This window comes from Panicum virgatum, chromosome 1K, assembly GCF_016808335.1.
Source record: "Panicum virgatum strain AP13 chromosome 1K, P.virgatum_v5, whole genome shotgun sequence".
NCBI lineage: Eukaryota > Viridiplantae > Streptophyta > Magnoliopsida > Poales > Poaceae > Panicum > Panicum virgatum.
This window is the reverse complement of record NC_053136.1, coordinates 25267040-25294415: the sequence shown is the minus strand read 5'-3', so window position 1 is coordinate 25294415 and position 27376 is coordinate 25267040.

The window sequence follows — 27376 nt, the reverse complement described above, 5'->3', positions numbered from 1 at the left end:
GCCGCCTCCATTGGCCGCACCGAGGTCGCAGTGACGCAGCCCGCGATCCGCCAGCGACGACGGGCGGCGTTGCCTCACCGCCATGAGAGCCGGCCGACGAGGAAGGAGCTTTGCCGTATGCACGTAGGAAAGCCAGAGATGTGGCATTCAGATTACTTTAGCTCGAGAGGGGCTAGGCAGAGGGGAGAGTTGTGGATTTCTTGAAAAAAAAGACCACCAATTTTGGATAGGGGAGACGAAGTTCAGCTGGCGCCGCCAACAGCTTTTGCGGGAAGATGCGCGGGAAAAGGACACGACCCCTCTTCGCCGGTCGCCGATAAATGGCACCCGCATGTCAATCTCACAAAAGAACACGGATGGTTTCCTATCCTTAAGTAGTCGGGGGGACATTCCAAATAAAATGCGAATATGGTCTTGAAAAAACTCTTGAGTAGCGCAGGGCCGGAACCTGTTTTCACATTGGGCCTTTCTTCTTCATGCGCCGAATCGAGTGGATCCTGGTGGCTCACACAAACCTCTCTACCTACACCACAACAATTTCGTATCGGACCTGACTGTGAAAAGGGCCCAGGCCTTATATCTGTAGGCACCACCTAGCCACGGTGCATGCTGGATAGGCCAAACATGTTAGCTATGGGCGATGGCCTAATGGCCCGCACTCGTACACGTCGACGTCGGCTCACTGCTATCTAGTGGAGCCCGCATTGACATATTTGACCCACAACCCTAACACGTGGACCTTCTGGTTTCAGTCAGCACATGTAGCTACCAGCTAGACATACTGGACCAGTTAACTGGGGCCTACAGTTGCACGTGTTACCCACATCAGCCTGCTGGGCCCGCACTTGTACAAGTGGACGCCCGGTCAAACCTCTCGCAACGGACTCACGTTGATATAGTTGACAAGCAACTGTTCCATGATGAAGCGCCCCGGTCTGGTTCTACAACAAGTCGTCACACGTGGCAGCCGCTCTGGTTCTATGACAAATCGCGTCAATCACAGGTAAGAGGACTAGATGGCACACCTTTTTTTGTGACGATATGAAATATTGTTATGTGACACGTGTTTTACTTTCGTCATAGTTCTGCAGGTGCTGAGGGCTGAGGGTTGTGCCAATGAACTATGATGGAACCCAAGGTGTATTGTGACACGTGCTTTGCTTTTGTCACGGTTGCGTAGTGTTCGAAGGCCGCCGACGAAGATCTATGACGAACCTATTTTTTTATCATAGATGTCGTCTGTTCAATGACGATGCTAAAAACATCATGCGGAAAAACATCATGATTGCTACTATTTCTACTAGTGTGACGTGTCATTGCTCATGGGCTACGTCCCCTTCTCTTGGGCGGCTGCCAAGTGGGCCACTTTTGGCCCTTGGGCTCGCTTGTGCTTGCCCGGGCATTTTTGTCTTGGATAATTCTTGCTAGTTTCCTTCACTTTTATTTGGCCAGAATTCATCTGCACACATTTTCAAACTAGCATATGAGGAATTTGTTAATAATTCATCTTATGCTAACATAATTCCTTTCGATGCACAACTTTTTGCGTGATAGTTGATGGTCAAAATGGGTCAATATTGACCATCAACATCGAACAACGACGTGAGAGGGATAGATTGATCGAGCCGCCGGCTGGATAGTAGACACTGCTCAATCAGGAGCAGGGTTGGTGATGTGTGTGATAGAGATAGATCATGGTCTCATCTCTCGCTCATGGACGTGTATGGTGAGTGTACTACGGGGTGTTTGGACGATCCAAGTGCTAATAATGTCCAACCATTACTAAAAAAACGCTTGTTAAAGGTGGGTAACGTGCCCGTCCCTAAAAACCCATTTGAATGGGTGGGTCAACCCCTAACCCACCACTGCAATGTCCTTCCCACTAAAAAAATTGTGCTCAATTAACCCATTCAGATCCAACACTTAAACAACAATGTATATGCAATCAAATTATATAACTACATTTGTACATCAATACTTAAGTTTGCACATCGACAATCAATACTTAAGTTCGTACAAGCTGTTCAAATCCATAAGAAAAGGGTAGGTCTACGTCCTTAAATATTACAAATTTCATACTTCTCCAAATAGGAGTGTTTGGAGAGCCATCCATAGATCATCGTGGTCTAAGCTCTCCCTCATGGCTGAGTACGGTGAGCCTACTACGGGGTGTTTGGCGCCGAGTGCTGATAATGTGCAAAAGAGCTAAAGTTTAGTAGCACTAGTTCATCCAAATAGTAGTGCTAATGACATGTGCTAAACTTTAGTGAAGACAGAGAAACTTTAGGAGGGGTATGCCGTATGCCTGGTAATATGTGTTACTCCCTCTGTCCCAATTTATTTGTCATTTTCGCTTTCCTAGATACATAGTTTTTATTATACATCTAGATATATGTCATGTCTAGTGCATAACAAAATCGATGTGTTTAGAAAATCAAAATGACTAATTGTTTAAGACAGATGGAGTAAAATTTAGCCCATTCAAACAGAATGTACTACAATTACATGCGTGCCACACTACTCGTACTAGCTAGCTCACGATCAGTCGCCGCATGGCTCACTCTCAGGCTAGTTCCAGTGAAGTTTTATGGGCATTTAATTTTAATGATGTGGCAATATATTTATGAAGAGTGATAAAAAAGAGTTTTACGGGATGCGAAAGGAGTTTTATTCCCATAAACTCATCTGGCATGATTTCCTAGTTTCACTATGCATTGAGACTGACATTAGCTTCTTTTTGGTAGCGTTGGACCAGACCAAAATAAAACCAGCGCATGCACGCTTTTCAGCTTTTGCATCGACCAAGCCATTACTTCTCTGTCTGTCTCTCTCTTGTCGTCGGACATACCTAATTAAACTGCTCAACAGTGATTATCTCGAATTCTCGATCCACCAGGGAGAGGGCCGGACGTGCGTGCGTGTGATTCCTCTTGCAAGCGAGCGACGACCGATAATATTAATCACGTGCATGGGGCAATGATATATGGAGTGTGTTCCATTTGGTGGAGCGATGGATGTGACCGACGGGAGCGTGGATTTGCAAAAGGGAGTGGTTTGTTTTGGTACGGTGCATTGTGCGGGCCGGCCGGGTCGGAGCTGACCAGTGGTGAGATCACCAACAACGTACACGGAGAGAGAGAGAGGCAATGCAATTATGCAAGGGGGCTGGGGGAGACCGTCGCCCCGGCACAAAAGCTGCATGCCGCAGAGAAAAGGTTGCTTGCGTCCACTTTTTTCTGGCTGTTTGCTTCTTCCCAGTTGCCCCCCCCCCCCCCCCCCCCCACACACATCTCAAGCATGCATACACCTCGACGACAACGCTGATGGGTGTTGGACCACCAAAATTGACGCCAGCCTAGACCAACCGGTCTGACCAGTTGCCTCAGTCGGTCTGACCGGTCTGTTACGCTGTAGCCGATCCGGCAGGATCCGATCGGTCTGACCGGTCTAAGCAGAGTTCGAGTACAACTAGGGATTTTCATAGATTTAGATCTTATAATATAATTTCTTGCGGGGTAAGTCCACCCACCCTATAAATATAAAGGGCAACTGCTAATTGAGGGATCCAATCTATCAAAATACAAAATAAATCTACTATTTCATTGTCTTTATTTTTATCTCTCAACCCTAGCTTTTCCAACCCCATTATCCTCTGTTCTTCCTTCATCTCCGCGACGTCTGAAGGCGTTCTAGGTGGCCTACCGATTCTAGAACAACCCTACGTGCGCCTGCCCTGGCAAGGTCCCTCCCAGGCTAGTGTTCGTCGGATCTCGCTGTCTCACCCCGGCGACAGGTTTGACCGGTCCCTCTGACCGGTCTAACCGCCCTACACAGAAGGCGCTGCATCAAGCTCCTCCTCGCGCCGCGCGACCTTGCGGAATCGTGTGTTGGCTCTAGATTGGCACCAACATATTTTGGCGACTCCGCTGGGGAAGAAAGATCTTGGTTATCAACAACCAATATAATCTACATCAAAGAAGATGGGATCAACTACTGAACTGAATAAGGAGAACATCATCCCTTCAACTAAAGAGCATCTTCCTGAAGATATTCGCCAATTACTAGAGAAGTGCAAGAAGAAGTGCGATGAAGAAAATCTGAAAGCGGCACTTGCAAGCATCAGGGTTGATCGACGTGGCAAGGTCACCAAGATCAAGGAGATCGACTTCACCTCTACTTATGCGGATGGATCTGAGGTAACACCCCCTGTATGTGCCACATCTACTGGTGTTACTGTGGAACAAGTTGAAAATTTGTTCGCTGAGCAAGATGTGCGATTAGTTAATTTAATTACTGAAAAGATGATGATATTAGCTAGTAAATAGCCAGTAATTGATGACACGTCGCCTGTTTCTACTGTTGAATCTACTGATATCCCTGCCTCTCAACCATCGGTAACTTTACCGGCGAGTCAACCGTCATATGGAATGCCGACGAATTATTTCAGTGGTCAAACAGTAACGCCAACAAATGCGTTGGTGGCTCAGCAAACATATTCTGATCCACTTACAAGCGTTCATGGTTCGGCTAACTTTTGCCGAACGTATGAGTTGGAAAATTCTACACCACCACATTCTACTCATACCTATAACATGCCACCAGTACCCCCCAGAGGAACTATGCCACAATTCGGTCCTATCACAGATGAGATGTTTGACCAATATGTGCAGCGATGGCAAAACAGGCAGCAACCGGTCAGACCGACCCAACAAACCGGTCAGACTGGTGCACCTCAACCGGTCAGACCGGTCGTATCGACCAGTCAGACTGGTTCCCCCGGTCATGCGACATCAAACTAGTAGATCGTGTCTACCTCCATACAGCCAAATTCATCAATTAATCTTGAGAAATTTCTTGCTGCATGTAAGAATGATTTGGCTAAGATGATCAAAGAAAGTCTTGGAGTAGATGTTAAAGGCAAAACTCTATCTTATCAGAAGCAGTATCCTATATCTTTTGATACGGTTACATATCCTGCTGGTTTTAGATTGTCTGAATTTGTGAAGTTTAATGGAGATGATAGTAAAAGCACTTTCGAGCATGCAGCCAATATCTTGCACAATTAGGGGAAGCTAGTTTTATAAACGAATTAAAAGTTTGTTTGTTTTCTTTATCTTTAACCGGAACAACTTTTTCTTGGTTTAGTTCTTTGACTCCTAACTCCATTACTTCATGGGAACAATTAGAGCAAAAGTTTCATGATCACTTTTTTTTTGGAAGTTATGAGCTTAAATTGTCCCATTTAACATCGGTTAAGCAAATGTGTGATGAATCCGTTAATGATTATATTAGATGATTCCGCGATACAAAAAACCGATGCTTTAATGTGAATCTTGCTGAAAAGGATCTAGCAGATTTAGCTTTCAATGGCTTGCGATCTCACATTAAAGAAAAACTAGAGGGCAATGACTTTTTTGCGGTTAATCAAGTGCATCAAAAAGCTTTGGCTGCAGAAAGCCGAAGCAAAGAGTTGCAAGAAAGTCATAGACATCATCGTCCAAATACTCATGCTCTTGGTATCATTCAGATTATTCGGACGATGAGTCTAAAGATGTTTACGCTGCTGAATTTGTGTGGTCGCCCAATGATAAACCAAGTAATTGCACTTCTTTAAAGCTGATTTTTAAAAATCGGCATGATGAGGTTAAATATACTTTTGATGTGTCAAAGTGTGATAGAATCTTTGATAAGTTAGCAAGGCTTGGGAAGATTAAGTTCTCTCACACAATTCCACCGGTATATGAGTTGAAAAGGCGTGCTTATTGTAAATTACATAATACTTTTTCTCATGCTACCAATGATTACAATGTTTTTTGTAGGCAAATACAATCGGCCATAAATGAAGGACGATTAGTCATATCTGCAATGCAAGTTGATCAGAATCCTTTTCCAATGCATGCACATGTACTTGAATTGAAGAATCCTAAGGTTTTAATTCGGCCAAGACAAGTCGAATCTACTAAGGGGAAAAATGTGGTCATTGGAGAAGAAAGACCTGAGAAAAAAGTGCTGCAGAGCAAGACTCCTCGAGCTTCAACGGAGACATCAACACTCGGGGGGGCAACGCAAAGAAAAGAAGACCGGCAGCAATCTGACCGATCAGACCGGTGCGTCGAGTGGCCCGACCGGTCCCCAGGGCGGTCTGATCGGTGCCCAGGCCAGTCTGGCCGGTGCTTCCAGTGATTCTGGAAATTCCTCCACGGCTAAATTTAGAACAAGGCCGAGCTTCAAAGAGCTCCGGGCCAAATATGAGAAGGAGGGAGCTGTCCAGAATAAGAAGAAACAACCAGATGGAGCCAAAGGTACCAAGTCAACGTCAACATCTAGTGAGCAATCGGATTTTCACATACATCAAGGTAATTGTATTGTTACGCCAAATTCTGAGCCGATTGCTCCATGGTTATGGTCATATCCTTGTTATTATACACCTTTGGATTATAGTAGGATGTATATGCAACCATATTATATTCAATATCCTTCTATATATCCAAATTGTATTACACCAAGACCGATTAGCAATAATCTGGTCGGAAAAAACCCTAATTGCAGCAAGGAAGGTGAGGAGAACGTGAAGAAAGATTCAAAGTATTTACAGCCGAGGTGGTGTCCTTCCGGTTTATCTCACACTCAAAAGCAAAGGTTGCAATGTATGCATAATCAAGAGAAGATGGAGCAACAAGTGGAGGTCCAGCCAACAAAGCCAGTAGCTATGAAGAAGGTTTGGAGGCCTAAGCAAATTGTTTCATCATCAACTTGAAGAAAAGCAAGACGTGGCCGATAATTTTTATCGCCCTTAGCACAAAAAATGACCGATGCATTAATAATCATCGCCTTTAGACAATTTTGGACCAGAAAAGTGTTCTTTAGCACACAAACTTTGCCAAAGAATAGGGGGGCATATGTTGACGACCAAAATTGGCGGCAACCTAGACCAATCGGTCTGACCGGTTGCCTCAGGCGGTCTGACTGGTCTGTTACGCTGTAGCCGATCCGGCAGGATCTGACCGGTCTGACCGGTGGGTCTGACCGGTCCAAGCAGAGTCCGAATACAACTAGGGATTTTCATAGATTTAGATCTTGTAATAGGATTTCTTGCGGGGTAAGTCCACCCACCCTATAAATATAAAGGGCCACGGCCGATTGAGGGATCCAATCGATCAAAATATAAAATAAATCTACTATTTCATTGCCTTTACTTTTATCTCTCAACCCTATCTTTTCCAACCCTATTATCCTCTGTTCTTGCTTCGTCTCTGCGACGTCTGAAGTCGTTCTAGGTGGCCTGCCGATCCTAGAACAACTCTACGTGCGCCTGCCCTGACGGGGTCCCTCCCGGGCTAGCATTCGTCGGATCTCGCCGTCTCACCCCGGCGACCGGTCTGACCGGTCCCTCTGACCAGTCTAACCGCCCTACGCAGGAGGCGCTACATCGAGCTTCTCCTCGCACTGCGCGACTGTGTGCAATCGTGTGTTGGCCCTGAATTGGCGCCACCAGGATCCCGGTCTTGCTCCTCTATTATATTCTACGTACGTGCACCTCCTCGCGGTATGGGATTTCAAACTCTCTTCAAGCTAGCGTGGTCAGGTCAGGGCCTGACAGGCACAACGCAGCATATATGCATTCATGGGCAGCGGAGGAGACTGATGGATCGCTAAAGCAAATAAATGAGGTACCAGTATACTGAACTGCAATGTTGCACTCGAGAGTGTACGTGACAGAGATCGAAGCCCTGCATGAACAAGAAGCGAACCGGCCGGAAGCATCGTTAGTTATGTATAGCTCCTCTCCTTAGCATCCGCAGTCTACCATTGCCATTTAATTTTTCTCTCCATACATTGCCATGTGAAAGAAAGGCAATATAATCTACCAGAGAGAATGAGATGCATGCATTGGAGGAAGTGGGGGGCCACCACACCATGCTATGCATCATTGTGCTCGCGTACACATCATTTCACCCAAAGGCTGGCCTGGGCTGGGCTCTCGATCAGGCGGAGACCAGACCTCAGGTACACGCACACTGCTGAGTAGTCCAGTTTGATCACTTGAGCCTATGATGGCACTGACTAACAGGCGATCGGACAGAGTCGGCCGCGGGTTGAAGAAGAAGCACAAAAATGAAAAACACTCCTACAATACATGGAAAGAACCCAATAAATTAAAGCTGTAGTGCTGCTGGCTTGCTGCTTGGTGATCCACTTCAACCCGGTCATTGCATTGGCGTTGCAGTGGTAAAAAAAGGTAGATAGGCAGTCTCGTCTCAGCTGGCTAGGTAGGTCGCAATAGCTTAGCATGCACACAAATAACCGGGTCGCATGCAGAAAGGACTACTGGCAGATTGATTTGTGTATCAATGGCGAAATTGGGTGTGTTTAGATCCCACAAAAAAAACCCCAACATCCAAACTTTCCATCACATCAAAATCACATTGAAATATTAAATATAGCAAATAACCCATGCATGAAGTACTAAATGTAAGTAAATAAAAAAAGTAATTGCATAGTTTTGATGTACGTTGCGAGACGAATCTTTTGAGCCTAGTTAGGTTATGGTAGGACAATATTTAATATAAACAAACAAAAGTGCTATAGTGGACTACAGTGTCCGATGTGACTTTTGGCATTCCTTTTCCCTCCAAACACAGCCATTGGGTAGTGTCAGAATCAAACACCCATAATTGCTTTTCCCCGCCCTCACGACGACGGATCGGTCAAAAAGACCGTGGCCCCGTCATGATCGATCCCACTGTCACTGTGGCGCATTTCCAGGACGGAGCCACGGAGGAGCTGAGCTGAGCGAGGTAGCACACACCACACCACAAGCTGCTGCTCCATGCCATGCGCTGGGCTAGCTCGTATTAGCATCAGTACCACCATGGCAAGGCACACATCTCGCTCGCTTTTCCCCCATCGCTCTCACTCGGTTCTTTTCGTCTCGCCTTTTCGCTGCTCCGCTCGATCTATCGTGGTATAATCAGATCAGTCCCAAATATATACTCGCTGGCAGGCAGGCAGGCAGCAAAGTGGCGGTGTTTAGATCTGTTCGCACAAATTTAGGGCCAACATACGAACACGCTAGATCACGTAGCGAGCGACGGCACAGCTGCAGCGCCGATTCTTAGGGTGGTCAGACCGGTTAGAGTAATCGGTCAGACTGGTTCGCCGGTGAAAAACGGCAAAGTCCGACAAACGCTCGTCCGGGAGGGACTCCGTCAGGGCAGGCGCACGTAGGGTTGTTATAGAATCGGCAGGCCACCAAAAGCACCATCAATCGATGTAGAGATGAAGGAGGAATAACAAATAAAATAGTAGATTGGAAAAGTTAGGGCAAAAAGAAAAATAAAAAAATAAAAATTGTATTATTTGATCAATTGGATGTCTCAATCGACTATGGGCGAAGCCAGACCAAAAGAGCATCGGGGTCTTATGTGTAAAACGATGGGGTCATAATTGACCATTAACAACTAACTACAACAATTTAGCACTGACTTTTGCAAAATCCGTCGGGGTCGGTGAACCCCAATGCCAAGGCACAGCTCCGCTCCTGGGTCGTGACCCTTTATATTTATAAGGTGGGTAGATTTATCCTGCAAGAAATCCTTTTTACAGATCTAAATCTATAAAAATTTCTAGTTGTACTCAGACTCTGCTTGGACCGGTCAGACTGGTCGGTCATGCCAGACCAGCTACAGCAGTTAGACCAGTCAGACCGCTTGGTCAGACCGGTTGGTCAAATCTACTACTAATTTTGATTGTCAACAAGATCCTTTCAAAATTCTAAAAAATTTTCAGCGCTACAGTAACTTCGAACGCTTGACCACTAATTAGAAGTATTAAATATGATATCTGACAAAACTCATTCCATAACTCCCGGGTGTAATTTCGAGACGAATCTTTGAAGCCTAATTGGGGCATGATTGGACAATGTCGTGCTACAGTAAATAATCTCTAATCATAGATTAATTAGACCCATTAGATTCGTCTCGCGATTTACAACCCATCTAAATAAAAATTTTATAAGTAAACTTTATTTAGTACTTCGAAATAGTAAGATTCCGTTTGCCTGCGGCAATTTCAATGTCCTCAATCCTGTCCCTCTCCCCGCGGCTTTCCACGCTTTCACTACCAAGACTGACTCCAACAGGGTAGCTATTACGGCACCCAAACGTATTTTGTCTCGTTCACGTCAAAAAATCAGGCTCCAACGGGATAGGCAAAGCACGTTGCCATTTTCCCTCCGCGCGTTGTCAGAACCCAAATATAGGTTGTCTCTCCCGTCTCTCTCCTCCACCAAATTAATTGGCCGCGCAACCGTCCGCTCGGGAGCTCTTTCTTTTAGCTATGCTGTTGGAATGGCCACGTTTTGGGTGGGGTACCAATATACTGTGCACCACGTAAATCCTTAAATGGGTCTGGTTTTTAGATGTACGCTGTTGGAGACAGCCTAAGCCTGTGTCACAAGTAGAAAGGGCCCCATAGGTTCGTCAGAGATCACTATCTCAGGTCAGGGAACTCGCCTGTGCATTGCCGCCCCGCCCCTGTTAGGGCCTCTGATCTCTCGCCTGCCAATCCATGGGTAGGGTGTGGTGACCATCAGACCATCTAGCTAGCCTGAGGCCTGAAGCGCGTGTCGAGATTCGTGTCGTCGTGGCGGCATGAACAAGCAGTGGTAATCGACGGCACGGCGCCGGCCAAAACCGAGCCCTACCTTATCCAGCCTGGCCGGGACCCACCGAGATATTGAGGTGGCACATATACCGGCCGACAAATGTATCTACGCTTCAGCATGCACAGGACCATGTAAAAAATGCACAGAATCTATCGCCACAACAGGCGCCAAGGGCGGTCGGGAAAGACAGTGCAGTGCAATGCAATGCAATGCAAACTATTAGTACGGTGAACCAAGGAGCTGAGGCACGTCAACATCAGGCGCGCGGATGAAAAGCTTGGGCGGTGGCCGGCAGCTTCACGTCTAGCATGGTCCGTTGCCATGGGCCTTTTTCAGGTTGCTTTTCCTTCACTCCCATACTCGCTTTGTCGACGATCTATAGCCGCAACAGTAGTGCCCCTGCTCGTTAGAGATGGCAGCAGCTGCAGCTGCACTGCATGCATGCGCTACTTGGTCGACCAGGTGGCAAAAAAAAAAACTTTAGCCGGCCACTGCTGCTCCGCCGAGCCAACCAAGCAAACCCAATCAATTGAGATGAGAGAGGTCTGACGATCCTGGTGGGCGCGCGCGCGCGCAACGATAGATACGACCGACGCGACCAACCAACGGCCAGGTGCGCCCAGCCAGGCGACGCCTGAACAATAGGAATGTGCTACAGGGGCGGAATTTGTTCGTTCAGTTGCACTGCGAGCATGTGTTATTAACGAATACTACTCCTACATAATAATAATAAAGACTCTTTGTTACATTCTGCGTGCACGATTTGGCTCCGGCATCATGGCACAGTCACCCGCTACAGTGTGACTCCCATCAGCTGGCCGGGGGCACGGGCGCCGGCGCGCCGCGCCGGAAACATCTGTTCAGCGCCGATGACGACACGTCCCGGCCGGGGGGAAAGGAGAAACAATCATATGCCATGTAGCCCTTTTGCGAGCAACAAAGAGCACAGTGCCACCAGGACACTGTCCACCTTCGACGACACTCTTTAACAACCTAAAGGGGGATCCAGCGAGGCTTACCTTGAAAAAGGAAACGCGCCTCTTCTTCACTTGTACCGCACATTGTTGAGAGGTCAAAGCAAGGTAGATCCAGCATGGTATCTTTATTTGCTAGGTACTGTATGTTGTATCTTTCTCACTACAAAGTTACTATGTACACGGGGCGGAGAGTTACGCGAATTTCTCATCAATCCTTTCTTTTTCTTTTCTACTTCCATCGATCGATATCACAGTGTTTCCCCGGCAGGCACTGATTTCCGGTAGCCAGCTAGTACTTGAAAATTGACATACGTCCACATCCCTATCGATCGACGACGCTGCCACCGGTAGGTTGCTAGTGTATTTGTGCCTTGCAATTGAAGGAAAGCTAGCGATCGAGAGTTTATGCGAACGGGCAACCGCGTCTCCCTCCGGCACCGAAACTGAGCTCCACACGGACCGGGAATTACTCTCGGGACAACGGAGAGGCCCGCTTTATGTGGGTAACTGTGGCTGCCATGAAGTACCTATAGCTGCGTATTGACAGGAGACTGGACGAGGAGGCATGAAATAAAAAACAGTATGAGGTGGTAAGGCTGTCCGCACTTATCATACTTCAAATTCATCCTCTAAAAAAATATTTTATTCTGGTCATCGAAATTCTCTCCTCTACAGTACCTTCTCCCGCACCATGCATCATCTATATCTCTACTATATACCAACTACTATGAGATGGGACCCACATTTCAGTTTTTTTCTTTTTCCTTTCCACTTCCTCCCCATTAGTTCTCTCTCTCCCCTCTCTTCTCCAGGCCAGGCCTCCCTCCCCCATTCCCTCTCTCTTCTCTCCCTCTCTCCTCACTCCCTCCACCCATCCCACCCCCTTCCCCACCGGCGGCGCCCTCCCCCCTCACAACCAGATTAGGGGCAGGGTGCGGCCGGGTAGCGCTGCAGGGCCGGCTGAGCGGCGGAGGTAGGGTGGACCGGCCGTGGCACCGATAGAGGCGGGGCGGAGCAGCTCGAGCGCCGGTGAGCTCCGGACTCCGGCGGTCCATGGAGCTCGCGGCCTCCCATGGAAGCGCTGCGAGATCCCGGGCTGGTGGCGGGCCTCGCGGCAGTGCGCAGGATCCCCTCCTCCTCGCTCCTCCTTCCGTCGGCGCTCCTCCTTGTCCTTGCTCCTCCCTCCGCCGGCACCCCTCCTCCTCGATCCTCCCTCCGAGATCTGCACCTTCCAGCGGCCAAGCTCCGCAGCGGGGGAGGACCAGCAGCGAGCTCCTTCATCAGTAACTAAGGATGAGTTAAGGTCGATCTCTCAGGCTAGATGCTCGCTTCGGGCACCGGCTTACCCCTGAAATGGTCAGGAGACTCCGGCTAACGGCTCTACGCTATATCCGAACGTGGAGGGCTACTAAGGCCCAACAGGGCTATCACCACCTGTGGACTACCTCTCAGACCATGGCATATAAGGCAAACGAAGGTAACCCTTGGCTTAGACATTACATCTATGCTACTGATTACTACCATAGTCTAACTACGTTTGGTACCCCGTAGCAAACTACGACACTTTGTATAAAACATAGCGACAAACCCGCGAGTAAGAGAACTGATCTCACTCAAAGATTAGTACTATGCAATAACAGAGAATCACAAATACTAACTTACTTTACTCCGAAAGAAGCCAGTATCTATAGAGGTACAATATTGGAGAAGAACACCGACAGACCCGGTGCTTTCCCAAACTACTCCTCACTCTCCTCCTTTATTCTAAGCACTAGCAAACTAGCGCCTCGCCTTTGCAATGTGGTACTACTCTACTCCCTTGGATGATGTGTGAAATGAGGCATGAGGGAGGTTCCCTTTTATAGCTTGAGGACGTCGGTTCCCGCTATATGCATATATGGAAGAAATCAAGGTTGAGTAGGTGCTACTCCTCCCCAAGACACACTTGGACGGGTGCCCATCTGGGTTAGGGCGACCCTAGGGCTCGGCCGGCCCTAGATGGCACTCCCCCAGGCCCTCCTTCCTCTGGCTGGCTGGAAGGTGGGCCCTAACCTTATCCTTTGGGTGCATCTTGCTTGGCGTGGCCGTTTCCTATGGTTTCTGGGCCCTTCTTGTAAGTGTAACGCATGACTGGATCATCTGTGCATTTCTTCTGCATTCACTTGTGTTTTCCTTTGCATTTAAACTGTGGGTGCCTGTAGACCATGATTCACCAAAACTCGTGGAACTTGATTAGATATAAGCCCTACAACTAAGTTTGGTGATGAAATGTTATGAAAAGCTGCAGGAGTTGACGGCAGATTTTAGGATTTAAGGGCCGTCAACAATACCACCACACTTAGCCTTTGCTCGTCCTCAAGTGAAGGAGAAAGGACTAAGGTGAAACACAACTTCCAAAGGTATGAAGCGAGCATAAGAGATATTCCAACCTCACCTTGCACTTGTGAACTTTGAAGTGTTTATCATGCCATCTCGAGTAGTTGGGGAGTGGAATGGTCTTGAATCAAGTCACCTCAACTCCTTATGTCAAGTAGCTTGGGATTCTTTTTTATTAGTTTTCAAAACAAACATTGCTTAGCTCCTTATTTGATACTCCTAGATAACTCAAGATGTTTCATTCCTCACCAAGACCTTTTATGTGCCTTTCTTTTTTTTTACCTTACTCCTAATGGCTTCTTTTTGTGGAGCTGTAGGTATGGAGGATATGAAGGCAAGCTTTCTTCTCATATTTTGCTAAGTCAAAAACCAGATCCAAAGGAGAAACAAGTCATAAACCGTGATCAAGATATGCAGGTGTGTGGATAAATTGTTTTTTTTGGTGGATGGTTGATGAACTCATTTGCATGATCCCTCTTTCTCCCTTTTTTTTCTTTTTTTTCTTGGATATGGGTTATCTTTTTCTTCTTCTTTTTCTTTTTGACATGCCTTGTGGGCATGTGGCATACCTTCTTCGGGTATGCATCTTTTTCCCTTTTTTTCTGCACAGCCCGTATCCTTGATGGTAACTTTTAGAGAAAGAGTCATTTTATGGCATGGATGTACAAGGCTCAATGAGAAAACAAGTTGCTTATGTGGAAAGGCTTTTCAAACTTGGAACTCATATGGCTCTGAATAGGACTTTGGCCAATCAAAGAGGAGCTTTGCAAGTTATTTTTTTTTAAATAAATTTTCCCAAGTACTTAAACATCATGAATGAAGATCATGTCATCAAACCATATCGCACACATCATCTACTTAGATGAGCATGTTGTCCTAAAGATATTTGTTCACAAGCATCAAGATAATAAGTATGGAATATAACTTATGCAAATCAACCATAAAAAGTATGTAGAGCAAGTGAAGCATGTTGATTCATTTTATTTGAGATTGATTCATAAGATCAGTTTTAAAACTCATTCAAACTCAGAACCGAGGAGAGTGAAGCTTGGGATTGCATACCTTCGCTGCGTGTAGATGATCTGGGGGTCAGGCGATCCCCCTCACACACACACACACACACACACACACACACACACACACTTATTCTTCTGCCTGTAATTTGTTAGGGAACAAAGCAAAACAAAAAGGAGCCTAAGAAGACAAGGGTTGTCTAGCCTATTTTATTTTGGAAGTTGATTTTAAGGCTAGGTTTCTTCGATGAAGTTGATCACCTCATACTCTTTATTATCGGGATCTAGGAAGATTTTTAAATGATGACCGTTTACCTTGAAGGTCTTATCTTCGCCATCTTGAAGAGTGATTGCTCCGTATGATGCGACGTTGATGAAGATGTACGGTCCTTCCCATTTACTCCGAAGCTTCCCATGTCCAAATAACTTAACCCTGGAATTAAAGAGTAATACCTTATCTCCTGGTTTGAACTCCTTTTGCTTGATCCTTTTATCATGCCACTTCTTGGTCTTCTCTTTGTAGATCTTGGCACTATGGTATGCTTTGTTCCTCCATTCTTCTAGCTCTGATAGCTGTTGTTTTTTGTGCATTCCGGCTTTCTTAAAGTCCATGTTGAATCTCTGGATTGCCCAGTATGCCCTGTGTTCTAGCTCGACAGGCAGGTGGCATGTCTTCCCATACACTAGCTGTTATGGTGACATGCCCAGTGGTGTTTTGTTGGCAGTTCGATATGCCCAAAGTGCATCAGGTAGCTTTGTCTTCTATGATTTCCCCATCTATTGTACGGTCTTTTACAGAATGTTCTTGTTTTGTTTATTTGATGTTTCTGCTTGACCATTGGTTTGGGGATGATATGGAGTTGAAATGTTGTGCTTTGCTCCAAGCTCTTTGAGGAAGTTTCGAAAGGTCTTATCAATGAAGTGAGACCCTCCGGCACTTATCACCATCCTTGGTGTCCCAAAATGAGGAAATATGATCTCATGGAACATCCGTCGAGCATGCTTGGAGTCGGCCACACGACATGGCATTGCTTCTACCCATTTGGACACATAATCAACTGCCACCAGGATGTATTGTTGTCGTAAGACTTTGAGAATGGTCCCATTAAGTCAATGCCACATACATCAAATAGTTCTATCTAGAGGTTGTTTTGTAGGGGCATTGCATCTCGTGTAGTAATTCCTCCATGTTGTTGGCATCTTCTGCATCTTCGAATGAAGTCTTTGGTGTCCTCGTACATGGTTGGCCAAAAGAATCCACTTTGCCAGATCTTGGCCTGAGTACAGTATACACCATAGTGTTCACCATAAGGTGCCGCTTGACATTTCTCAATGATTCTTATTCCTTTGGCCGTGGGTACACATCTTCTCAGCAAGCCATCATCACAAACTCTGTAGAGGTACAGATCATCCCACAAGTGATGTCTACTTTCGTAGATCAACTTCTTCTTGTTTTCTCCCGGTGGTACATACCCTGCAACCATAAAATTCACAATATTTGCATACCAGGGTGTGGTGTCCGTTACCTTCATGAGCATGTCATCTCGGAGGAAGTCATTTATCGGTAGCTCCTGCATGTTAGTGAAATGCATACGCGACAAATGATCTGCAATAGAGTTTTCTACTCCCTTTTTATCCTTTATTTCAATGTCAAATTCTTGGAGTAGAAGGATCCAACGTATCAAGCGTGGTTTAGCATCTTTCTTAGTGAGCAAATATTTCAAAGCAGCATGATCGGTATAAACAACAATCTTTGCTCCTACTAAGTAAGATCTAAACTTGTTGATAGCAAAGACAACGGCAAGGAGCTCTTTTTCAGTGGTATCATACTTTAGTTGAGCTCCTGTCAAAGTCTTGCTAGCGTAAGAGATCGCGTGATGCTTCCAATCCTTAGTTTGGCCGAGGACGGCCCCTACGGCATAGTCACTAGCATCACACATGATCTCAAATGGCAGCGTCCAATCTGGAGGCCGGATGATTGGCGCTGAAATGAGTGCCTTTTTGAGAGAGTGAAAGGCAGCGAGGCACCCATCGATGAAGTTAAAGGGTGCATCCTTAGCTAAGAGGCTCGTGAGGGGTCTAGCGATGTCAGAAAAGTCTTTGATGAAACGGCGGTAGAACCCAGCATGGCCTAGGAAGCTACGGACTCCCTTGACATTGATAGGAGGTGGAAACTTTTCAATAACTTCAATCTTAGCTCGATCCACCTCTATCCCATGTTCAGAAACATGGTGCCCCAAGACAATGCCCTCACGGACCATGATTGCACTTTTCCCAATTAAGCACCAAGTCTTTCTCCGCGCATCATTGTAAGACCTTATCTAAATTCTCAAGGCAATGATCAAAGGTTTTTCCATAGATAGAGAAGTCGTCCATGAAAACTTCCATGATCTGCTTAATCATGTCTGAGAAAATAGACATCATGCACCTTTGGAATGAAGCGAGTGCATTACACAACCCGAACGACATCCTACAACAGGCATACGTTCCATAAGGGCATGTGAACGTGGTCTTACTTTGGTCATCGGGGTGGATGGAGATTTGATGATAACCGGAATAACCATCAAGGAAACAGAAGAAGGAATGGTTTGCAAGCCGCTCCAGCATTTCATCAATGAAAGGCAGCGGGAAATGATCCTTCTTTGTAGCTACTAGAAAATGCACATTAGGCAATGCCCCAAAATCGTTGCAATAAGCCCATTTTTGTTGCAATATGAAAGAAATGCAACAATTTGGGGGTCATTGGGAAAACAAACTGGGTGTTGCATGTAAGTGAGTTACAATAGCCTATCGCATTAGATTGTGTTTTGTTGGGAATTGGGATAATGTACGCGTATTGCATCGACTTTCTGCATGGCAATATGTTGTTAATGCAACAACCATGGTCGTTGCGCTTAGCAGAGCGAGGATTGCTATAGTTGTTTTTGCAACCACGTAGTTTAGATGCAATCAAGCACTATTGCAATGGAAGATTTCAGATGCTATAGCATATATTGCAATGATATCCAGGTGCAGCAATAACTCATATGATGTAGCAATATCCTTGTAAGATGTAGCAACGATTTGTCACCCGTTGCTATTTCCTTAGAGGATATCACAACGCCAGTTGAAGTCGTCGCGCTACCCTTAGGGGATATCACAACGCCAGGAAGAGTCGTTGTTATATCCTTAGGGGATATCACAACGCCAGGTCAAGTTGTCGCTATACCCTTAAAGGATATCACAACGCTAGGAAGGGTCGTTGGTATAACCTTAGGGGTTATCACAATGCCAGTTGAAGTCATTGTTGTACCCACAAGAGATATCACAATGCCAGTTGAAGTCGTCGCTATACGCTCAGGGGATATCACAACGCCAGTTGAAGTCGTCGCTATACCCTTAGAGGATATCACAACGCCAGGAAGAGTCGTTGTTATATCCTTAGGGGATATCACAACGCCAGTTCAAGTTGTCGCTATACCCGTAAAGGATATCACAATGCCAGAAAGAATTGTTGTTATATCCTTTTAGCTTGTAACAACGCATGGACATGTCATTGCTATATCCTTAGACAAAATCACAACGCCAGTTGCAGCTGTTGCTATATCCTTGGAGGATATAACAATGACACTTCAAGGCGTTGCTTTATACTATTTGGATATCCCAACGCTATTATGAGTCATCGCTATATCATTTTAAGATATCCTAACGCTAGTACTATTTGTTGCTTTAACCTATGTACGGAATCCCAACGCTCATTTGAATCGTGGCAATAACAGAACAAATCCAAATATAATAGAAATTGATGCAAAACACAATTGCGTTAATCAAAGCATTCGATTTGGATCCAGGATTATAGACAATCATTGGTCAGACCCCCAATGTATTCAATGCTAACTTCTTTGGAGACAAAATACCAATAATGTCTACCACATCAAGCACGATATAGTATGGAGTGCACATAATACAATAACATGAGATCAGATGTCCATTGATCATATCCATCTCCCTGAGTTTGTTGAGCGAAAAGCTGATGCAGACATCAATAGATGTAGGGAGCAAACAATGATGAGTCGTAATTGGCTGCCGAACCTTGATTCTCCAGCATCTCAAGAAAAACATAGTTCATAGTGAGATGAAATAGTTATAGATTGTACATGTTTGCGAAAGCGAAATGGCAGTTCCATACCTGCAGTTGTTGTTTTCTTTTTGACGATCAAGTTTTAGCTCCATTTTGTAGCTATTGTGGAGTAATGAATCTTGGTCGTGTTGTAGGTTTCATATTCTTAACTTGATCATTGAACAGACTCTTAGAAATGTTGTTGGTTGCTCTTACGTTTGGAGCAGGAGGTGGGACATTTTCTTTCTCTGTTGTGATTTGACTTTGTGGCTCATTCTGCATTGTAATGTGGCAATAAATAATTATCATTTTACTGAATGCACAAAACATCGAGATATGGATTGTTTAATTTCATTACGTACCTATTTCGGTTGGGGTTCTGGAGCCTGTACTGGTGTTGCAACATTATTAATGTTTTCCTCAGTGGTCTTAACTCCATTCTCAGTTGGTGCAGCAAGAAGGTCTACCTCAGTGCTCCTATGTTCATCTTGTACCATATTGTTCGTTGCAGGGATATCCTACATGCGTATAATAATTGTTGGTATTTTGCAACGTCACGAATAAAATCCGCAAGCGCACGGATACCGCTGTAGCTTTCACCCAAGAGTATTCCAGGGTATCGTATCCACTGAGAAACATGAGTACGCTATCTACGGGTTCAGGCTCATCCAAGGACACACACACCGGTGTGGAGCAGACAGAAGAGAAGACTTTCTATATCTAGAATCTATGCCTAGAAGAAGAGATCACGTCACTGTTATACTTCGAGCTACCGGTTTCGACCGGCTTAAACAAGCCGATAGCTCCAGTAATAGTGCTCTATCCAATATCCGAACGTGGAGGATTACTAGGGCTCGAACAGGGCTGTCACCACCAGCCGGCTACCTCTACAAACCGTGAGACTATCAGACAACTGAGTGGTATAGTCCAGCCTAGACACCACCTCTACGCCTTTCCCTACTAACCTTAGCCCTAGCCAAGACTACTCTTTTCTATCCGGGGTCTTAAGCTAAGATCAAATGCTACTCGCTAAGCATACACATCAACTAATATAAGGCAGAGATGATAACTTGCGATCTAAACTCTAATTCTAAATAAACAAAGAAAGTCTCGAACACTTACAACCGAATAAGCATTCGTCGAGGTACAAGCGGAGAAGAGTGCCAACAGACCCGGCACTTCCCCGACTCCTCCTCACTCTCCTCCTCTTCTTCTACACCTCCTAGTCTACCTAAGCATCTAGGATGAAGGCCTCAAGCTCCAAGAGAGAAGGTTAGTTGAGTTGGGTGTGGTGTGTGTGTTATTCTCACCCCCTCCCCTTGTATTAATAGGAGGGAGCCACCCCGGTAATGCAGCCAATCCTCCTCAAACCGCCTTCTAGAGACAATAGAGAAGTGACACGTGGAAGCTAGAGGCCAGAGGGCCCAGTGCCAGGTCGGCCGACCTCTGGCCACCACCTTTCGCCCCCAAATTTGGACACATGACTGATGAGTGGGCCCTTAGGTCGGTTCTTGGTGACTTGGCGCGAAACTATGTCGGTTGCATGCCCTGCTGGGTCCATGGATCTTCTTGCTCATGTCTGATTGGTTGAGGTGGAATTGCTTCGGATCGATGACGTGTCACGCGTGTGGGCTGAGTCTCCTTCTTGTGTGAGCTGCCAAACAGGCCCATTTTGTCCCCTGGGCTTGCTTTTGCTTGGCCTAGGAATTTAGGCCTTAGATAATATGCTTGTTACATGCAGTTTTGGCCCAAATTTACCTGCACACATTCTCAGACCAGCATCTGTGGAATTCGTCAAATAATCATCCTATACTAACATTTATCCCTTCCGATGCTCCACTTTTGCACGATAGTTGACGGTCAAAATGGGTCGTTAGTGACCGTCAACAAGATCCCCCACACTTAGTTCTTTGCTCGTCCTCGAGTAAAAGCAAGAACTAAGGCGGGCCCAGACTTCATATGATATGACACCTGCATACAAATTATTCTAGGTCTTCCCTTTGCCTGTGAATTTTGATGTGTCTACCATGAATTGTTTGGGAAGCTTAAGAGTGGAACGGTGCTGACTCCAGTCTCCTTCACTTTCCTGCTATATGACTGGGGTTTTCAAAATATTTCGCAAAGACCAACCATAGCCTTACTTCTCCATAGGATCTCTCATGTCGCTCACTATGTATATATCCTCACCAAAGCATTGCTTGTTTTCATCCTACTTTTAAAGATAGTTTATATGGGGCTCATGGTAGGAGGAAAAGGAAGCTTGCACTTGTGTCACATATATTGCAAAATCAAACAAAAGATCCATGGAGATAACAAATCAAACAAGTTGATCAAGATTGTGCACATATGGAAGGTGGATGATGGAATGAAATACTCCTTTTATGAATCTCTCTCTCCTTTATTTGGATAACTTGAGGACATGGCTATATATATATATATATATATATATATATATATATATATATATATATATATATATATATATATATATATATATATATATATATATATATATATATATATATATATATATATATATATATATATATATATATATATATAATGGACATTGATGTGTCCATTTTTTTCTTTTTTTGGGGTCATGCTTCTTGGGCATGCCATCTTTTCTCTCTTTTTTTCTTTTTTTTAATAGCTCATGCCTCATTTGAAAGATACTAGAGAGAGAGATATCATTGGAGTTTTATTTTGTGGATGGATGGAATGGCATAGCTGACTTCCAGTGTAGAAGTTCAGCTAGTGGACTGCACATGATCTTGATCAAACAAGTATGAAAGGCATCTCACTAGGGTCACAAAGTTTGATGAAGCTCAATGTAACAACAAGGCACATATGTGTGAAGATTTATCTCATGAAGATTAACATATGGCTTTGGTAGGACAGACACGTGGAGTTGTAAAGCTATGGAGGTTTTCCTTTTGATAAAAATTTCCCAGACATATAAACAGAGAAAGAAAGGATTCTTCCATCAAACAATATCTCACTAGTGAACAACTTAACAATTATGGGTTCCCTAAGATATGATTCACAAGCTCAGGCTTAGCAAAGAATAAAAGGTATGTGAGCCAATCATAGAGAAGCACAAGAGCCAGAGGATACTCCTTGAGTTTAATTTTTGTGATTGATCAAGATTTCATTTAAACTCATAGGATAGGGAGAGTATGAGGGGTAGAGTACACAAACCGTCGCGATGAAGATGATCGGAGCTAGTGCTAGTCAGCCAAACCTGAGGTTCCACTGCCCAATACGAGCTCTGATTTGTCTTGGCTTTTTGCATTTTGGTTCGTTTGGTGTTGCGCACGTGTTGTGGGATATCTCGAGTGTATATGCATGAAAGTTCAAAGAGTTCTCCCCCACACTTGTTCTTGTACCTGGCGCTTATTCAAAAACAAAAATATAGAAACAATCTAATAGCTCTACCGGTTTTAAGAACCAGGGAGCTCCTAAAATTTATTGAAACTAAAATTTGATCTCACCATGATACTTACTCAAGCAAGGCTGAATTAAGATTGCATCAACATGCATATGTTGTACAACATTAATCCAAAACCTTGGCTTACCTTTCTGCTTGAATTCTGCTCAATGACTCGCCCACTTTGGATTTGAAGTTTTCTGCAAGGGTTAGTCCATATATGCAACCAATATCTATAAAAGTATTAACTCCAGAACGTCAATCAAACTTGGCACAAGGTCTAGTTTGACTAAAGAGGACATTTTAACCCAAACACCATGCTTGATTTGAAAGGCCTATGAATGTGTTTTCGAACACACATCCAAACTAGAGCATACAAGAACAAATAAAGAAAGCATGAAGCATGATTGAGCTTTATTCAAACAGAGATAAGCATGAGTACGAACCTCGTGATCCTCGGGCGACCTCCCGGCAGGGCTTTGTTTAATGTCAAAAGCAGGACATCGAGAGTACTTACCATGATGGTTTATTGATGAAGACTCAATGTTGTCACCATGGTGACTCCTCTCATTTTTTTATAGAGCAAGATGCGAGGACATACACCAATTCCAAGACAAGACATGAATTGAGAAAAGAACTTACTTTGGGGTACTCACATACCTCCCCCACACTTGGAGTTTTGCAAACTCCAAGTGTATGGAGTTCAAGTCTCCTTTTGTAGTTGTTCCTTCATCAAAACATAACGATGTATTGTAGTCGGTGTAGCTCTCATGTTTGTAGGTGTTGCTTGTCCGTCATTCTTCTTGATCTTCCCTTGGAAAGGTTAGCGACCAAAAATACCCGAAGGGAAGCTATATCCTAGAACATGCTCTTGCTTTTTATTGAAAGGGAAATAAAGAAGTAAATAAATAAATGATAGTTCGGGCTATCTCCCGGCAGTTCTTTGTTTCTGGTCATAAGCTCGACCATGATAACTCTTGCAGCCATCGTTGGTGATGGGTCATTGTTTCACCACCAATCGTTGAAGCTAGCTACAAGGTTAGTGCCACGGTACACCCACGAAATCTGCAATATTTACGATAAACATATACATCTACAACCAACCTTCTAAAGATTTTGCAGAAGAGGACCATAAGGTGGTTATAGTCCTCGTGTGTGCACAGTGCACTAAGCATGCCTGACTCTGAAGTTGCATTGAATGAGCATGGTTTATATGGTATGTCAAAAGTGAAGCTTCCATGCTCATTTGTGGAATCCTTTTCTTCAGACTCTAGAGTCGGTGCCTAGAAAAATTACTTGGCCCATGATTTCTCCATCTCAAGAGATTTATCATGGAAGATCATAGTTGTAACTCGATAAAGATCAAGAACAACGTATTCAGGGCCAGCAGGAAGAGGCTCACACTCGATCGAGGGGGACGATGAACGTTCGTCTTCACAAAAGTGAAGGCTATCTTTCGAGTCGTACTCTTCAGAAGATTCTACATCTTCCAAGAGGACGGGGTCGGATGATACGAATGGATATGTATGCACCATCTCCTCGAGCAAGTTCTACTCCGGGAAATGCTTTGCCATGTGATTTTCTAAACAAGGAGCAGTAGTGTTTTGGCATTTCTTAAGTCGATACTGGGTTTGCGATGACCTCGGTAACAATCTCATAATTTCCTATTGGCGGTCCTTAGTGCAATCACAAGAAATGAGGGCGCCGAACCCATCCTATCAACTGCACCCAAGGGGTGCCACTCTCGTGGTATAATCAATACGATTACAAATGGATCTGCAAGCGCATGGATATATCCTTGTAGCATTTCACCCGGAGAGTAAGGGTATCGTCATTTATTTGTGTCCCAAAGGACGGCAGCGGCAAAGGTATTGTTCTTAACATTAACCATGACATTGTGCCTCAAGCAATAAGCAAAACTCTAAGAGGAGTAAGTCCAGGTAAAGAATAAGCAAAGGTAATGCGACACAGCACACAACCACACTCCAAGAGAAAGGAATTGTTGACGCTCCTTAGAGCGTCAATTTACGTACCGCAAGCGCACGGATCGTGGTAGCTTTTCCCTTAGAGTACTCCCCCAAGGTTTATCAATCCGTGGATCGGAAGCGAACCGACTAGGGTTTACCATCTAATCTATCGAACCTATCCTAAACATGAAGCGAAGATTGCATATAAACTGAACACTTGATAGATATGAATGAAGCATAAGTGTTCATCACACCCACAACCATAGATGAGATAACACAACCAAGGAGCTAGGGCCTATCGTCTCTAGGTACAGTTCTAGTCAAAAAGGTGATCAAAACATAGATTGCATCTCAACTAAAGGTACACGAAATCATCTCTCAGAAAGGCTGCTCGCAAGCGGCCTACTTTCCAAAAGGTCGCCGGTGCGAGGTGCGTGTCGACGCCTAAGGTTTCCCAAAGCTTTACCCCAAACTCCCTTGGTACTCGCCATCGATCCTATTCCACATCATGTCATCGCTAGAATTTTTCCCTCCGCCATACTGTCACCACACCAGGGTAATCAACCAACTAGCTAAAACACGCTACCTCAACGTATCCACAAGATATAGACTAATCACCACGAATAGATCTAATCTTACTATGAACATATGGATGCATCACATATGAGAAAGAAAGCATGCATTGAAGTAGACCAAAGTCGAGACAACTAGAATAAAGAGTAGATTGATATCACCATCGTGTGTGTACATACCCCGACGAATGTTGGGGGTGACTCCCGAACTCCACCATGGCACAACCTCGCAGGGAGTCCATGGCGGCTAGGGGTGGCCTAAGCCATCTCCTAGGTACCCTCAAAGACTCGCGGCGGCCGTCAGCCTCCTCCGGTCTTGGCCCTAGGTTTTCGTCGAGTTCTGGGTGGATTGATTCCCTCCCTTGGGCACCTAGGGGGTTGTATTTATTCCCTTGGGGCGTGTTCCACCTTGCCTTGCACGAGATCTTCCTTGGGAGAGAAGCAAACTTGGTTTCCATAAAATCAGCCTCGTCCAGATTTTCCTGTTTCACAGCCCTTCCTTGCCGATGCCATATCTCCTATGTCCGGACTCTAAATAATGCAAATTCGGTGTCCAGATTGTGTGCCACGAAATTATCTCCAACTTTGGTATTCATTGCTTTCCTTGTAAACGAAGATAAGATCCCCAAAACAGCCTCGGAAGAAAATCTGTCTAATTTCGGACTTGTCTGCGCAGCAGGTATTTCGGGGGCCATATCTCCTAGTTCCTTGACCCGAATTGGGCCTTCCATATGTCCAAATCAAAGCTCTCATCGAGGCCCACAACTTTGGTATTTAATCATTTTCCATTAGAGGCCGTTTAAGTCTCTGAATCCGCACCGAAAGATCATGCTGTTTGCGCGAATATCTCTCGGGCTGAGTTGATCTCATGGGTAAACCTCCAAATCTCAAGCCCATCTTCCTCCATGTGGCTTTTCTCAATATTTTGACTTTTTTCGCCTTTACATGTGGGCTTTAGACGTCATTATCTCCGCGATTTAGATAGGGGTGCTTGTCGTCCAAGCTCCAGCATCTTCTGTTTAAGTCCCCAAAGTTTTACGGCTTCGTGCTTTGGTCCTTGGGCTCTCTTGGAAGGTGGATGTGCATGAATGGGTTTCGAATCAACATGGGCTTTGGTCCTTCCTTTGGGCTTTGGCCTTCGTCTTTCTCCGTGTTAGCGCTCGATCACGGGCCTCATCATTTCATGCTCTAAAATAGGCCAAAAACCTGCAAAAATAAAGTTCCTCCAAAATATATGTGCAAATGTGAAAATGACCAATAATTAGGCCGGGGTTAGGACGGTTAGTGATTTTGATATTGAATTCATGCCATTATCAAGGATAAACAATGGATAAAACGGGTGTAACGAACATGGCACCATTTATGCCATTTCGAGTGATTTTGGTGATCGAATGACAACACAACACTTGGACTAATATGATTGTTAAGATGATCACTCTCAGGCTTTTAGGTTCAAGTGATGACAAAAAGAAAGAGAAGATAGGCGTAGCAAGGCCTGAAGGAACTTCATTTTTGCCTTCGGATCAGGAGCACCGGAAGAACCGATGCCTATGCATCGGTGCATCCGACGCTTGTCGGAAGAACCGGCGCTATGAAGTTTGGTGCAGAAGGGAATCAAAGCCAAGTCAGCCTAAGCACCGGTTGAACCGACGGGTCAAAAAGGGGGCATCGGTGCATTGGGCGTCCTATGTTCCAGAGACGATGTCAAGACCCCAGGAGAAGATTCTTCAGCACCGGTTGAACCGGTGAAGCATCGGTGCATACCATCGGTGTAATGACGTCAGCTGTCAGGAGAAGATTCTTAAGCACCGGATGAACCGGTGATGCATCGGAACAAAGCATCGGTTCAACCGGTGGTCAATGCATCAGCTGTCAGGACTTCAACGGCTACTTCGGTTTATGAGTGACCGGAAGAACCGACGCTACCTCTGCCAGAGGCATCGGTTCTTCCGGTGATACACAGATTTTCAGCTGACCGTTGGAGCAATGGCTACAAGTCTTGGTGGCCTATATATACGCCTCACCCCGGCCATTTGAAGTTTGCTGGAGTTGCTGGACATCCCACACACACCCAAGAACATCTCCAAGCCATACAAAAGCATCAAGATCATATCTTTAGCCCTTAGCACACTTTGAGAGTGTTGTGTAAAGGATAGCTCTTAGTGAGTGAGTTTGCAAGGCTTCGAGCCTTTGTGTTGTGGTTCATTAGTGAACCAAAATAAGAGCTTGGTGCGCCGGCACCTTGGAGCGTGAAGCTCGCCGGCAACGTCATCGAC